Genomic DNA, 14157 nt, shown 5'->3' on the forward strand with positions numbered 1-14157 from the left:
TAATTTTCCTCAAATTTCATATATAAAAAATAGGAATCCAAACAATTAGCACTCATATTAGAGACAGCGAGTATGAATACATCATCTGTAAAACAGTCCCTATGTTGGACTCAGGAAGGAATAAAATGTCTAATATGTAGAGACAGGAACAATTGAAAACATCAGGATCGGTTGTGGGTGTCTTTGGGTAGCTGCCTCCGATGGATATCCCTCTTAGGCTTCACTGCACCATGAGTCTCTTCCGTATAAACCGATAATGAGGGTCCCCTTATGCTGATCCAGGCCCGGGTACCTCCGCTACTATCCACCTCCGTGCTGCTAAATCCTCCTCACGCAAAGAAATAGACAGGGGGCTTGCATAGTGAATTACGTCTGGTTTATTGAAGATTAAAAAAGTACAATAAAAGTGTAACAAGCGTTAGCAGTCACGGCTGTAAGCTAAGGATGGGATCGGGAAACAGATACGAACATGCGTCCCACCTTGCGTTCCAGCCGGCTCTTCCGGGTATGACGTGTGAGCGTGACTCCGACTTACGCGTTTCGTCATCAGACGTTGTCAAAGACGGTGTCGACGCTTCACGCTTCACACAGAGATATATTCCTCCCGGCTCCATCGAACCTCCCCTAATTATGTAAATGCCGCTCGGGGGGTGTATGTGAATAACGGAGCCGCAGGTCTATATAATCATTCCAACAATATACCGCCTAACCGTCATAATTCCTTTCACATTACATACTTTAACAGTAAAACCAGCTATCCATCTGCAAGTTCTTTTGTTAAGTTCAACCACAAAGATATTTGGTTAGGCATACACAATGCCAGATCGAAATGAGGATAACAGGAAATATTGTGTAATAAACCTTAATACAATAAGTACTAAAAAACTATTTGGAAATTTATTATTAAAAAATTATTAATAAAAATATATTTATTATTAAAAAATTATTTGACTGCTCCTAGGTGTCTTCAGGGTTATTTGATTATTATTAAATTTAAAAATAAAAACACAAATAAAAAGTAGAAAATATTAGGAAAAAATTATTAAAAAATATATATACAAAAATTATATATATAAAAAATATATATATAAAAATACATATGAGAAAGAAAGTTAATTTATAATACTTTTATATATAAACTGGACTGGATCACCATTAATTGATGTATATAATTTATACCTCCCACTATGCATTATATGCGGATTGGAATAAAAACCAGGGATACACAGAGGAGATTAAAGCTAAAAATAGGGGGTGGGCATAAAGATGCCCGCCACATAGGGTACCCAGTGAAGTAATATAATTTTGTGTATACGGGATCAGAAATTGACCTCTCATTAACCACAGATATATAGATTTAACCATTAACCTTATACATGGTGTTAGGAGTGTGCTATGTGTCATCCTGACCCATGTATTAACCTCCCACAGGGCCTAAGCCCTTCCAGGAATGGCATGTTTATTGACTATAGGCTGTGGCCACACTTACAATCAGTTAGAGGCAGGCATGTTGGGATGGGGCCCTAGCCCCATTCATCTGAAAACAGATTGCAGTATATGCCACCTTCCATTGGTTATACAGTTAGTGCATTGCAGCGTGTAGGTTCTATTCTAAACTACAGAACCTATTTATTGAAAGATAACTGAGAGCTTGAGTGCTGTAAAGGGATTTAGGGATTAGCAATAAAACAATTTAGGTCTATTTCCAAGTTCAACCCTCTAGGGGCAAGAGATCCCAGCTGGTATATCCAGCTGGTTTCATTTCTGGAGTAGGGATGAGCTTCGAGTTCGAGTCGAACTCATGTTCGACTCGAACATTGGCTGTTCGCAAGTTCGCCGAACAGCGAACAATTTGGGGTGTTCGTGGCAAATTCGAATGCCGCGGAACACCCTTTAAAAGTCTATGGGAGAAATCAAAAGTGCTAATTTTAAAGGCTAATATGCAAGTTATTACCCTACAAAGTGTTTGGGGACCTGGGTCCTGCCCCAGGGGACATGGATCAATGCAAAAAAAAGTTTTAAAAACGGCCGTTTTTTCAGGAGCAGTGATTTTAATAATGCTTAAAGTCAAACAATAAAAGTGTAATATCCCTTTAAATTTCGTACCTGGGGGGTGTCTATAGTATGCCTGTAAAGGGGCGCATGTTTCCTGTGTTTAGAACAGTCTGACAGCAAAATGACATTTTGAAGGAAAAAACTCATTTAAAACTATCCGCGGCTATTGCATTGCCGACAATACACATAGAAGTTCATTAATTAAAAACGGCATGGGAATTCCCCAAAGGGGAGCCCCGCACCAAAGTTAAAAAAAAAAAATGACGTAGGAGTCCCCCTAAATTCCATACCAGGCCCTTCAGGTCTGATATGGATATTAAGGGGAACCCCGGCCAAAATTTAAAAAAAAATGACGTGGGGTTCCCCCTAAATTCCATACCAGACCCTTCAGGTCTGGTATGGATTTTAAGGGGAACCCCGCGCCAAAAAAAAAAAACCGGCGTGGGGTCCCCCCAAAAATCCATACCAGACCCTTATCCGAGCACGCAACCTGGCAGGCCGCAGGAAAAGAGGGGGGACGAGAGTGCGGCCCCCCCTCCTGAACTGTACCAGGCCACATGCCCTCAACATTGGGAGGGTGCTTTGGGGTAGCCCCCCAAAACACCTTGTCCCCATGTTGATGAGGACAAGGGCCTCATCCCCACAACCCTGGCCGGTGGTTGTGGGGGTCTGCGGGCGGGGGGCTTATCGGAATCTGGAAGCCCCCATTAACAAGGGGACCCCCAGATCCCGGCCCCCCCCCTGTGTGAAATGGTAAGGGGGTACTTACCCCTACCATTTCACTAAAAAACTGTCAAAAATGTTAAAAATGACAAGAGACAGTTTTTGACAATTCCTTTATTTAAATGCTTCTTCTTTCTTCTATCTTCCTTCATCTTCTGGTTCTTCTGGTTCTTCTGGCTCTTCTGGTTCTTCCTCCGGCGTTCTCGTCCAGCATCTCCTCCGCAGCGTCTTTTATCTTCTTCTCCTCGGGCCGCTCCGTACCCATGGCATGGGGGGGAGGCTCCCGCTCTTCTCTTCTTCTTTTCTTCTCTTCTTCTTTTCTTCTCTTCTTCTCTTCTTCTTTTCTTCTCTTCTTCTCTTCTTCATTTTCTTCTCCGGGCCGCTCCGCATCCATGCTGGCATGGAGGGAGGCTCCCGCTGTGTGACGGCGCTCCTCGTCTGACAGTTCTTAAATAACGGGGGCGGGGCTCCTCAGCGCTCCTCGTCTGACAGTTCTTAAATAATGGGGGCGGGGCCACCAGGTGATCCCGCCCCCCTCTGGCGCACGGTGACTTGACGGGACTTCCCTGTGACGTCATGGGGAATGCCACAGGAAAGTCCCGTCATGTCCCGTGCGTCAGAGGGGGCGGGGTCACCGGGTGGCCCCGCCCCCATTATTCAAGGACTGTCAGACGAGGAGCGCCGTCACACAGCGGGAGCCTCCCTCCATGCCAGCATGGATTGCGGAGCGGCCCGGAGAAGAAAATGAAGAAGAGAAGAAGAGAAGAAAAGAAGAAGAGAAGAGCGGGAGCCTCCCCCCATGCCATGGGTACGGAGCGGCCCGAGGAGAAGAAGATAGAAGACGCCGCGGAGGAGATGCTGGACGAGAACGCCGGAGGAAGAACCAGAAGAGCCAGAAGAACCAGAAGAACCAGAAGATGAAGGAAGATAGAAGAAAGAAGAAGCATTTAAATAAAGGAATTGTCAAAAACTGTCTCTTGTCATTTTTAACATTTTTGACACTTTTTTCGTGAAATGGTAGGGGTACCCTTACCATTTCACACAGGGGGGGGGCCGGGATCTGGGGGTCACCTTGTTAAAGGGGGCTTCCAGATTCTGATAAGCCCCCCGCCCGCAGACCCCCACAACCACCGGCCAGGGTTGTGGGGATGAGGCCCTTGTCCTCATCAACATGGGGACAAGGTGTTTTGGGGGGCTACCCCAAAGCACCCTCCCAATGTTGAGGGCATGTGGCCTGGTACGGTTCAGGAGGGAGGGGGGGCCGCACTCTCGTCCCCCCTCTTTTCCTGCGGCCTGCCAGGTTGCGTGCTCGGATAAGGGTCTGGTATGGATTTTTGGGGGGACCCCACGCCGTTTTTTTTTTTTTTTTGGCGCGGGGTTCCCCTTAAAATCCATACCAGACCTGAAGGGTCTGGTATGGAATTTAGGGGGAACCCCACGTCATTTTTTTTTTTTAATTTTGGCCGGGGTTCCCCTTAATATCCATACCAGACCTGAAGGGCCTGGTATGGAATTTAGGAGGACTCCCACGTCATTTTTTTTTTTTAATTTTGGTTCGGGGTTCCCCTTTGGGGAATTCCCATGCCGTTTTTATCAATGAACTTCTATGTGTATTGTCGGCAATGCAATAGCCGCGGGTAGTTTTAAATGAGTTTTTTCCTTCAAGATGTCATTTTGCTGTCAGACTGTTCTAAACACAGGAAACATGCGCCCCTTTACAGGCACACTATAGACACCCCCCAGGTACGAAATTTAAAGGGATATTACACTTTTATTGATTGACTTTAAGCATTATTAAAATCACTGCTCCTGAAAAAACGGCCGTTTTTAAAACTTTTTTTTGCATTGATCCATGTCCCCTGGGGCAGGACCCAGGTCCCCAAACACTTTTTATGACAATAACTTGCATATTAGCCTTTAAAATTAGCACTTTTGATTTCTCCCATAGACTTTTAAAGGGTGTTCCGCGGCATTCGAATTTGCCGCGAACACCCCAAATTGTTCGCTGTTCGGTGAACTTGCGAACAGCCAATGTTCGAGTCGAACATGAGTTCGACTCGAACTCGAAGCTCATCCCTAGAGGTCAGTGTTGTCAATCCCATCGTTAGGGTGTACATCCCATCTTAGCCTTCTAGGAGTGATTTTCTCCGTAACATACATCTCCAAAGTGGAGATGTCCCACCATACCCTGAGTTGTTTTTCTAGGGTATGTTTTAATTGTTTAAGCAGGCCATGCATATCTTTATTATTGGTAACTTGCTCCTGGCTAAAGATCGCCTCTATGTCTATGTTCCTGGTATTCAAATACCCGAAGATATCCATAGCAGCAGACAAAAGACACCCAAAGGTGGTCTGTAAGAATACTTGATTAAAGGTCCGCGCTTAGGAAAATAGCTATTAAAAGGGCTGCAGCCTCCCCTAAATTAATTCCTATTTAGGAGTTAATTGAAAGTATGTATTAAAGAGATGTGGGGAATTGGTGCTGCCCTATTGACAGTAAGTATTGCTTAGAGGTCAGAAAAATAAATAAATAAATAAGTGAATATATAGAAATAGTGACAAAAATTGTGTATATGGAAGGAAAAGATTAGATGTGTGTTCCTAAAGTGAATGTCCCCCTATATATGCACCAAAAATGAATGAAATAATTAATTTATATAGTATAAAACCTAAAAAGTGAATGTGCACATCTTCTGTATTGTGTAAATAAATATTACAGTAAGTGGGTTGAGTTTACACTTGCTCCACTTCCAATGTGAACCTTTGCATATGCAATATACCAAACAAGACAACAGAATAGTAAAAATAGAAATATAAAAAATTTTTTGTTGAAATTAGTGAGTAGCCTCCTATATATATCTGTGGTTAATGAGAGGTCTATTTCTGATCCCGTATACACAAAATTATATTACTTCACTGGGTACCCTATGTGGCGGGCATCTTTATGCCCACCCCCTATTTTTAACTTTAATCTCCTCTGTGTATCCCTGGTTTTTATTCCAATCCGCATATAATGCATAGTGGGAGGTATAAATTATATACATCAATTAATGGTGATCCAGTCCAGTTTATATATAAAAGTATTATAAATTAACTTTCTTTCCTTATATGTATTTTTATATATATATTTTTTATATATATAATTTTTGTATATATATTTTTTAATAATTTTTTCCTAATATTTTCTACTTTTTATTTGTGTTTTTATTTTTAAATTTAATAATAATCAAATAACCCTGAAGACACCTAGGAGCAGTCAAATAATTTTTTAATAATAAATATATTTTTATTAATAATTTTTTAATAATAAATTTCCAAATAGTTTTTTAGTACTTATTGTATTAAGGTCTATTACACAATATTTCCTGTTATCCTCATTTCGATCTGGCATTGTGTATGCCTAACCAAATATCTTTGTGGTCGAACTTAACAATAGAACTTGCAGATGGATAGCTGGTTTTACTGTTAAAGTATGTAATGTGAAAGGAATTATGACGGTTAGGCGGTATATTGTTGGAATGATTATATAGACCTGCGGCTCCGTTATTCACATACACCCCCCGAGCGGCATTTACATAATTAGGGGAGGTTCGATGGAGCCGGGAGGAATATATCTCTGTGTGAAGCGTGAAGCGTCGACACCGTCTTTGACAACGTCTGATGACGAAACGCGTAAGGCGGAGTCACACGTCATACCCGGAAGAGCCAGCTGGAACGCAAGGTGGGACGCATGTTCGTATCTGTTTCCCAATCCCATCCTTAGCTTACAGCCGTGACTGCTAACACTTGTTACGCTTTTATTGTACTTTTTTAATCTTCAATAAACCGGACGTACTTCACTATGCAAGCCCCCTGTCTATTTCTTTGCGTGAGGAGGATTTAGCAGCACGGAGGTGGATAGTAGCGGAGGTACCCGGGCCTGGATCAGCATAAGGGGACCCTCATTATCGGTTTATACGGAAGAGACTCATGGTGCAGTGAAGCCTAAGAGGGATATCCATCGGAGGCAGCTACCCAAAGACACCCACTCCTCTGCCTAATACCCCCTTGGGGGTGACCGAGTCTGGTGAGACTGTTTTACAGATGATGTATTCATACTCGCTGTCTCTAATATGAGTGCTAATTGTTTGGATTCCTATTTTTTATATATGAAATTTGAGGAAAATTAATATACTGTAACATAGAGGTTTTTTGCACTTGGGTTTCACTTCATACACAGTGCACTTTACTCACTATATTTATTGGGGATATATGGTAACCTCTTACGGTTACCGTTAGTCCCCAGTGTGCTTTCTCACGGACCCTGAATATTTCTAGAAAAGGAGGCTACTCACTAATTTCAACAAAAATTTTTTTATATTTCTATTTTTACTATTCTGTTGTCTTGTTTGGTATATTGCATATGCAAAGGTTCACATTGGAAGTGGAGCAAGTGTAAACTCAACCCACTTATTGTAATATTTATTTACACAATACAGAAGATGTGCACATTCACTTTTTAGGTTTTTATACTATATAAATTAATTATTTCATTCATTTTTGGTGCATATATAGGGGGACATTCACTTTAGGAACACACATCTAATCTTTTCCTTCCATATACACAATTTTTGTCACTATTTCTATATATTCACTTATTTATTTATTTATTTTTCTGACCTCTAAGCAATACTTACTGTCAATAGGGCAGCACCAATTCCCCACATCTCTTTAATACATACTTTCAATTAACTCCTAAATAGGAATTAATTTAGGGGAGGCTGCAGCCCTTTTAATAGCTATTTTCCTAAGCGCGGACCTTTAATCAAGTATTCTTACAGACCACCTTTGGGTGTCTTTTGTCTGCTGCTATGAATATCTTCGGGTATTTGAATACCAGGAACATAGACATAGAGGCGATCTTTAGCCAGGAGCAAGTTACCAATAATAAAGATATGCATGGACTGCTTAAACAATTAAAACATACCCTAGAAAAACAACTCAGGGTTTGGTGGGACATCTCCACTTTGGAGATGTATGTTACGGAGAAAATCACTCCTAGAAGGCTAAGATGGGATGTACACCCTAACGATGGGATTGACAACACTGACCTCATGAAAGACTGGTATTCCCTGTTCAATAAATGTGAAGGGGAACTACTCCAGCACATCATCAAAAGGAGACAGTTCAAAATGAGAATGATTGAAACTAGTATCACTGAAATAAAAAACTCACTATTACCCTTTGTCCATCTTAAAGAATATAAAGATAAAGAAAAAGAGCTACAGGAATCCATCAAAAAATATGACACTACCATACAGGCTAAAAAACAGAAAAAATTTAAAAGAGATGTTATGGACTATAAAAACTCTAGTGTGTACAAATGGCAAGTACATGGAGGTAGTCAGGATGAACAACCAGATGACCCCTCAATGGAGGAAGAATCTGAGGAACCAATACTACTCCCACCTTTGGGAATGATGGGAGGTACACCTAGGGGAGCAGATAATTTACCTTACAACCCAACAAGACTTATCACTCCCCACATAACATCGGAAAGAAGAGACTACAGGAGAGATGATTACAGAGGGCCCCCTAACTACAGAACTCCATCCAACAACAGATATAATATACCCGTAGGTAACAGATATTCCCCATTAAGGGATGACTACAGACGCCAACATCCAGGATATAGAAGAGGATACGAGGGTGGCAGGGATTTTCCCCGAGTCACCTACCAGGACAAGCCCCCTGGAAAATGGAGACCCCATATTCCCTACAGGAATCCCGGCTGGAGAGCACGAGGCACTTACGGAGGACCAAGGCCAAGAGACCGGTACTGGAGCCCGAGGAGAGCAGGGGGTCTAAATACATATCAGAGATACGAAATAAACCCACAAAATGGAACCAGGAGGGAACACCAACAGGAAACAAATATGGGACCCACACACAGGCATATGGAAAGAGAAAGCAGACAAGAGGAAGACGAGGTGGCAGGAAGAAGAAAAAGACCCAGAAATTATTAGGGCAAGGGATCTTTAACCTCAGTCACGTACAGTTTACACAAGAAGAATTAGAAGTGTTGGAATTGGGGCTCAAATATGCTCCAGACAAGCCTCTGGACAAATTTGAGACCTATATTGACCTTCAAAAATTCCTAAGGAAGTTAAACATAAAGAAACATTTTGCCCTAAACCCAGGAGAAGTAACAAGAGAATGTTCGGAATACACACACACCGAACTCAAAAACAACTCCATTTTTAACCCTAAAACCCCAGGAAACCAATGCATTAATGCGTTCAGGAAAATGGTAGAAGAAGACATCAAAGCAATGAAAAATGGTAAGAAGAGATCAAATAACATCTGGAAAACCATCAAGGATATAGGAAACAAACATGATGTAGTGATCAGGCCAGCAGACAAGGGGGGGGGGCCTGGTCATCCTAAACAAAAAAGATTACCAGGAGGAGATGAATAATCTTTTGAACATAGAAAATACCTACAAAAAACTAACAGGGAACCCAAAGAAAAAATATGAAAAGAAGTTAAGAGCATATGTGGAAAAAGGGAAAACCAAAGGGATTTTGAATATCAAAGAGGCTGAATACATGATATCTAATTCGACAAAGACACCAGTGATATACTATACGCCCAAAATCCACAAGAGACTGGATAAACCACCAGGAAGGCCCATTGTCAGCGGGATCAATTCCATCTTCTCCAGATTAGGAGAGTATTTAGACAAATTTCTTAAACCCCTGGTGAAAGAAGGCAGATCGTACTTACGTGATAGCATGCAATTGATACAAGAACTTCAACAGGTGAAGGGAGCAGAACAATGGCTATTGGTGGCGGTGGATGTAAATTCTCTTTAGACCAGCATTGAACAAAAAGATGGTCTGCGGGGAGTAGAAAAAGCATTGCATATGAACACCAACATGAAGCAGGAACAGATCAGTTATATTCTAGAGGGCCTAAAGTTAGCCATGGAATGTAACTATTTCTGGTACGATAAGAAATATTATGTACAGACAAAGGGGGTTGCAATGGGGGCCCGCTACGCCCCCAGTGTTGCCAACCTATTTATGGATATGTGGGAGGACAAGTATATTTATAGCAAAAATATACCCCAGATTAAGATGTACAGACGGTACATAGATGACCTGATCATCCTATGGGATGGAACACCAGAGAGCCTGACTAACTTTCTTGAGAATCTAAATATCAATAAGTATGGTATCACGTTTACCGGTAAGTGGAGTAATGAAAAAATTGACTACCTGGACCTGGAGATTTTTAAAGCAGGGGACTTGTTATCAACCCGCACATTCTTTAAAGCGACGGATCGCAATGGGTATATCCCCACCTCCAGCTGCCATCACCCACGATGGAAATCCAATGTCCCCAAAGGACAACCGTTGCGCATATGTCGCAATTGTGACACACTGGAGGATTTTAGCAACCAGGCAGACACCCTCATTAAAAGGTTCCAAGAAAAAGGCTATGATAAAGACAGACTCCTTAAGCTGAAAACGGATATTATGAAGATGGATAGATCCTCCCTCTTCTGTAACAAGAACAAAAATGATTATAAAGGAGCTGATGTTACTTTTATCACCGGGTATAACAGCCAATACAGAGATCTTGAAAAAATAATAAGGAAATATTGGCCGATCCTTAAGGAGGACCTTGTGTTATCTAAAATCCTACCTGCAAAACCTAAGTTCGTATACAGGAAAGCACCCAACCTAAGAAACCATCTTGTAAGAAATGTTATAGACCCTTCGCAGACCATTAAAATATGCCCGGACCTGAAAGGATTTTTCAGATGTCAGAGGTGTTTACCATGCAAAGTGGCCAAGTGGCAACCTAGAAAGAAGACTACATTTAGATCATGCACCGATCACAAGGAATACCACATTAATCAACTAATTACATGTCGGAGCACGCATGTTACATATGTCATAGAATGCCCTTGCCACCTCCAGTACGTGGGCAGAACCACCCGCCCCCTCTTTGTTCGGATCAGAGAACACATTAAAAATATTAGAAAAGGGTTCCCTAACCATAGCCTGTCTAAGCACTTTGATGAAGTCCACCATAGAGACCCTAGTGGTCTTGTCTTCTATGGAATTGACACAGTGCAAGCAAACTGGCGGGGGGGCAATAGAGAGATCTCTCCAGAAATGAAACCAGCTGGATATACCAGCTGGGATCTCTTGCCCCTAGAGGGTTGAACCTGGAAATAGACCTAAATTGTTTTATTGCTAATCCCTAAATCCCTTTACAGCACTCAAGCTCTCAGTTATCTTTCAATAAATAGGTTCTGTAGTTTAGAATAGAACCTACACGCTGCAATGCACTAACTGTATAACCAATGGAAGGTGGCATATACTGCAATCTGTTTTCAGATGAATGGGGCTAGGGCCCCATCCCGACACGCCTGCCTCTAACTGATTGTAAGTGTGGCCACAGCTTATAGTCAATAAACATGCCATTCCTGGAAGGGCTTAGGCCCTGTGGGAGGTTAATACATGGATCAGGATGACACATAGCACACTCCTAACACCATGTATAAGGTTAATGGTTAAATCTATAGATCTGTGGTTAATGAGAGGTCAATTTCTGATCCCGTATACACAAAATTATATTACTTCACTGGGTACCCTATGTGGCGGGCATCTTTATGCCCACCCCCTATTTTTAGCTTTAATCTCCTTTGTGTATCCCTGGTTTTTATTCCAATCCGCATATAATGCATAGTGGGAGGTATAAATTATATACATCAATTAATGGTGATCCAGTCCAGTTTATATATAAAAGTATTATAAATTAACTTTCTTTCCTTATATGTATTTTTATATATATATTTTTTATATATATAATTTTTGTATATATATTTTTTAATAATTTTTTCCTAATATTTTCTACTTTTTATTTGTGTTTTTATTTTTAAATTTAATAATAATCAAATAACCCTGAAGACACCTAGGAGCAGTCAAATAATTTTTTAATAATAAATATATTTTTATTAATAATTTTTTAATAATAAATTTCCAAATAGTTTTTTAGTACTTATTGTATTAAGGTTTATTACACAATATTTCCTGTTATCCTCATTTCGATCTGGTATTGTGTATGCCTAACCAGATATCTTTGTGGTCGAACTTAACAAAAGAACTTGCAGATGGATAGCTGGTTTTACTGTTAAAGTATGTAATGTGAAAGGAATTATGATGGTTAGGCGGTATATTGTTGGAATGATTATATAGACCTGCGGCTCCGTTATTCACATACACCCCCCGAGCGGCATTTACATAATTAGGGGAGGTTCGATGGAGCCGGGAGGACTATATCTCTGTGTGAAGCGTGAAGCGTCGACACCGTCTTTGACAATGTCTGATGACGAAACGCATAAGGCGGAGTCACGCTCACACGTCATACCCGGAAGAGCCGGCTGGAACGCAAGGTGGGACACATGTTCGGATCTGTTTCCCGATCCCATCCTTAGCTTACAGCCGTGACTGCTAACACTTGTTACGCTTTTATTGTACTTTTTTAATCTTCAATAAACCGGACGTACTTCACTATGCAAGCCCCCTGTCTATTTCTTTGCATGAGGAGGATTTAGCAGCACGGAGGTGGATAGTAGCGGAGGTACCCGGGCCTGGATCAGCATAAGGGGACCCTCATTATCGGTTTATACGGAAGAGACTCATGGTGCAGTGAAGCCTAAGAGGGATATCCATCGGAGGCAGCTACCCAAAGACACCCACTCCTCTGCCTAATACCCCCTTGGGGGTGATGGAGTCTGGTGAGTGGGGGAGCACGTGGAGTCATCAGCTTCTACTTGCACGGAAGTCACCTCATATCACCCCTTGAGCATTTTTAAATGCATGTCAACCGATCCTGATGTTTTCAATTGTTCCTGTCTCTACATATTAGACATTTTATTCCTTCCTGAGTCCAATATAGGGACTGTTTTACAGATGATGTATTCATACTCGCTGTCTCTAATATGAGTGCTAATTGTTTGGATTCCAATTTTTTTATATGAAATTTGAGTAAAATTAATATACTGTAACATAGAGGTTTTTTGCACTTGGGTTTCACTTCATACACAGTGCACTTTACTCACTATATTTATTGGGGATATATGGTAACCTCTTACGGTTACCGTTAGTCCCCAAACAGTGTGCTTTCTCACGGACCCCGAATATTTCTAGAAAAGGAGGCTACTCACTAATTTCAACAAAAAATTTTTTATATTTCTATTTTTACTATTCTGTTGTCTTGTTTGGTATATTGCATATGCAAAGGTTCACATTGGAAGTGGAGCAAGTGTAAACTCAACCCACTTACTGTAATATTTATTTACACAATACAGAAGATGTGCACATTCACTTTTTAGGTTTTTATACTATATAAATTAATTATTTCATTCATTTTTGGTGCATATATAGGGGGACATTCACTTTAGGAACACACATCTAATCTTTTCCTTCCATATACACAATTTTTGTCACTATTTCTATATATTCACTTATTTATTTATTTATTTTTCTGACCTCTAAGCAATACTTACTGTCAATAGGGCAGCACCAATTCCCCACATCTCTTTAATACATACTCTGAGGAAAGAGACCACCCGGCGGCCAGTGTTTCATCCAATGCTGGCAGTGGGGTGAATAGAAATAGAAATAGGAACTACAATAGGAATAAAAAATAAGAATAAAAATAAACATTGGGGTAGAAACAGTAGGACTAGAACCAAGAACAATAGTAATAGGAAACCCAACGATCGGTTGGACTATGGTCCCTATAGATGTAGTGTGCAAGAAGATTTCCCGCCCCTTCAAGTCCAGAGGGGCCCATACGGTGATCTTGATCACAATGATAATGGTAACCAAGGCAATGAGAGGGTTGGAGACCCTATTGGACATGACCCTGTTATTGGTGTGAATCTGTTACCGCAGAAGGAGATCACAATACAAGAGCCAAGAAAGGATCTAGCAATATCGATACAGCCTACTTTGGATGTAGTAGAGAAACAACAGGAGTCCCCTTTAAAATCAAGATACAACAATCTATTGGGAGTAGGAAGGAATGTCATCAACACCAAAACAACTAAATCTAAGGATGAGATTTATTTTTTTGTGCAAGGAGCTGCGGGGAGGATGAAACCCACAGCACAGAAAAGCATTGCATTTCGACCTCTATCACCACCAAACACCAGGAGGCAACTAAAACAACGAGAAGAGGGTGCAGGGGAGGGTGGAAATCAAAAGAGAGACCAAAAACATCAGAGAGCCACTCCACTATAAAAATATTTAGTCTGTCAAAATGCGAGTTCCTAGACACAGAACTTGAATTGCTCAGAAGGGGACTCAATTACGCACT

This window comes from Aquarana catesbeiana, linkage group LG07, assembly GCF_042186555.1.
Source record: "Aquarana catesbeiana isolate 2022-GZ linkage group LG07, ASM4218655v1, whole genome shotgun sequence".
NCBI classification, from domain to species: Eukaryota; Metazoa; Chordata; class Amphibia; order Anura; family Ranidae; genus Aquarana; species Aquarana catesbeiana.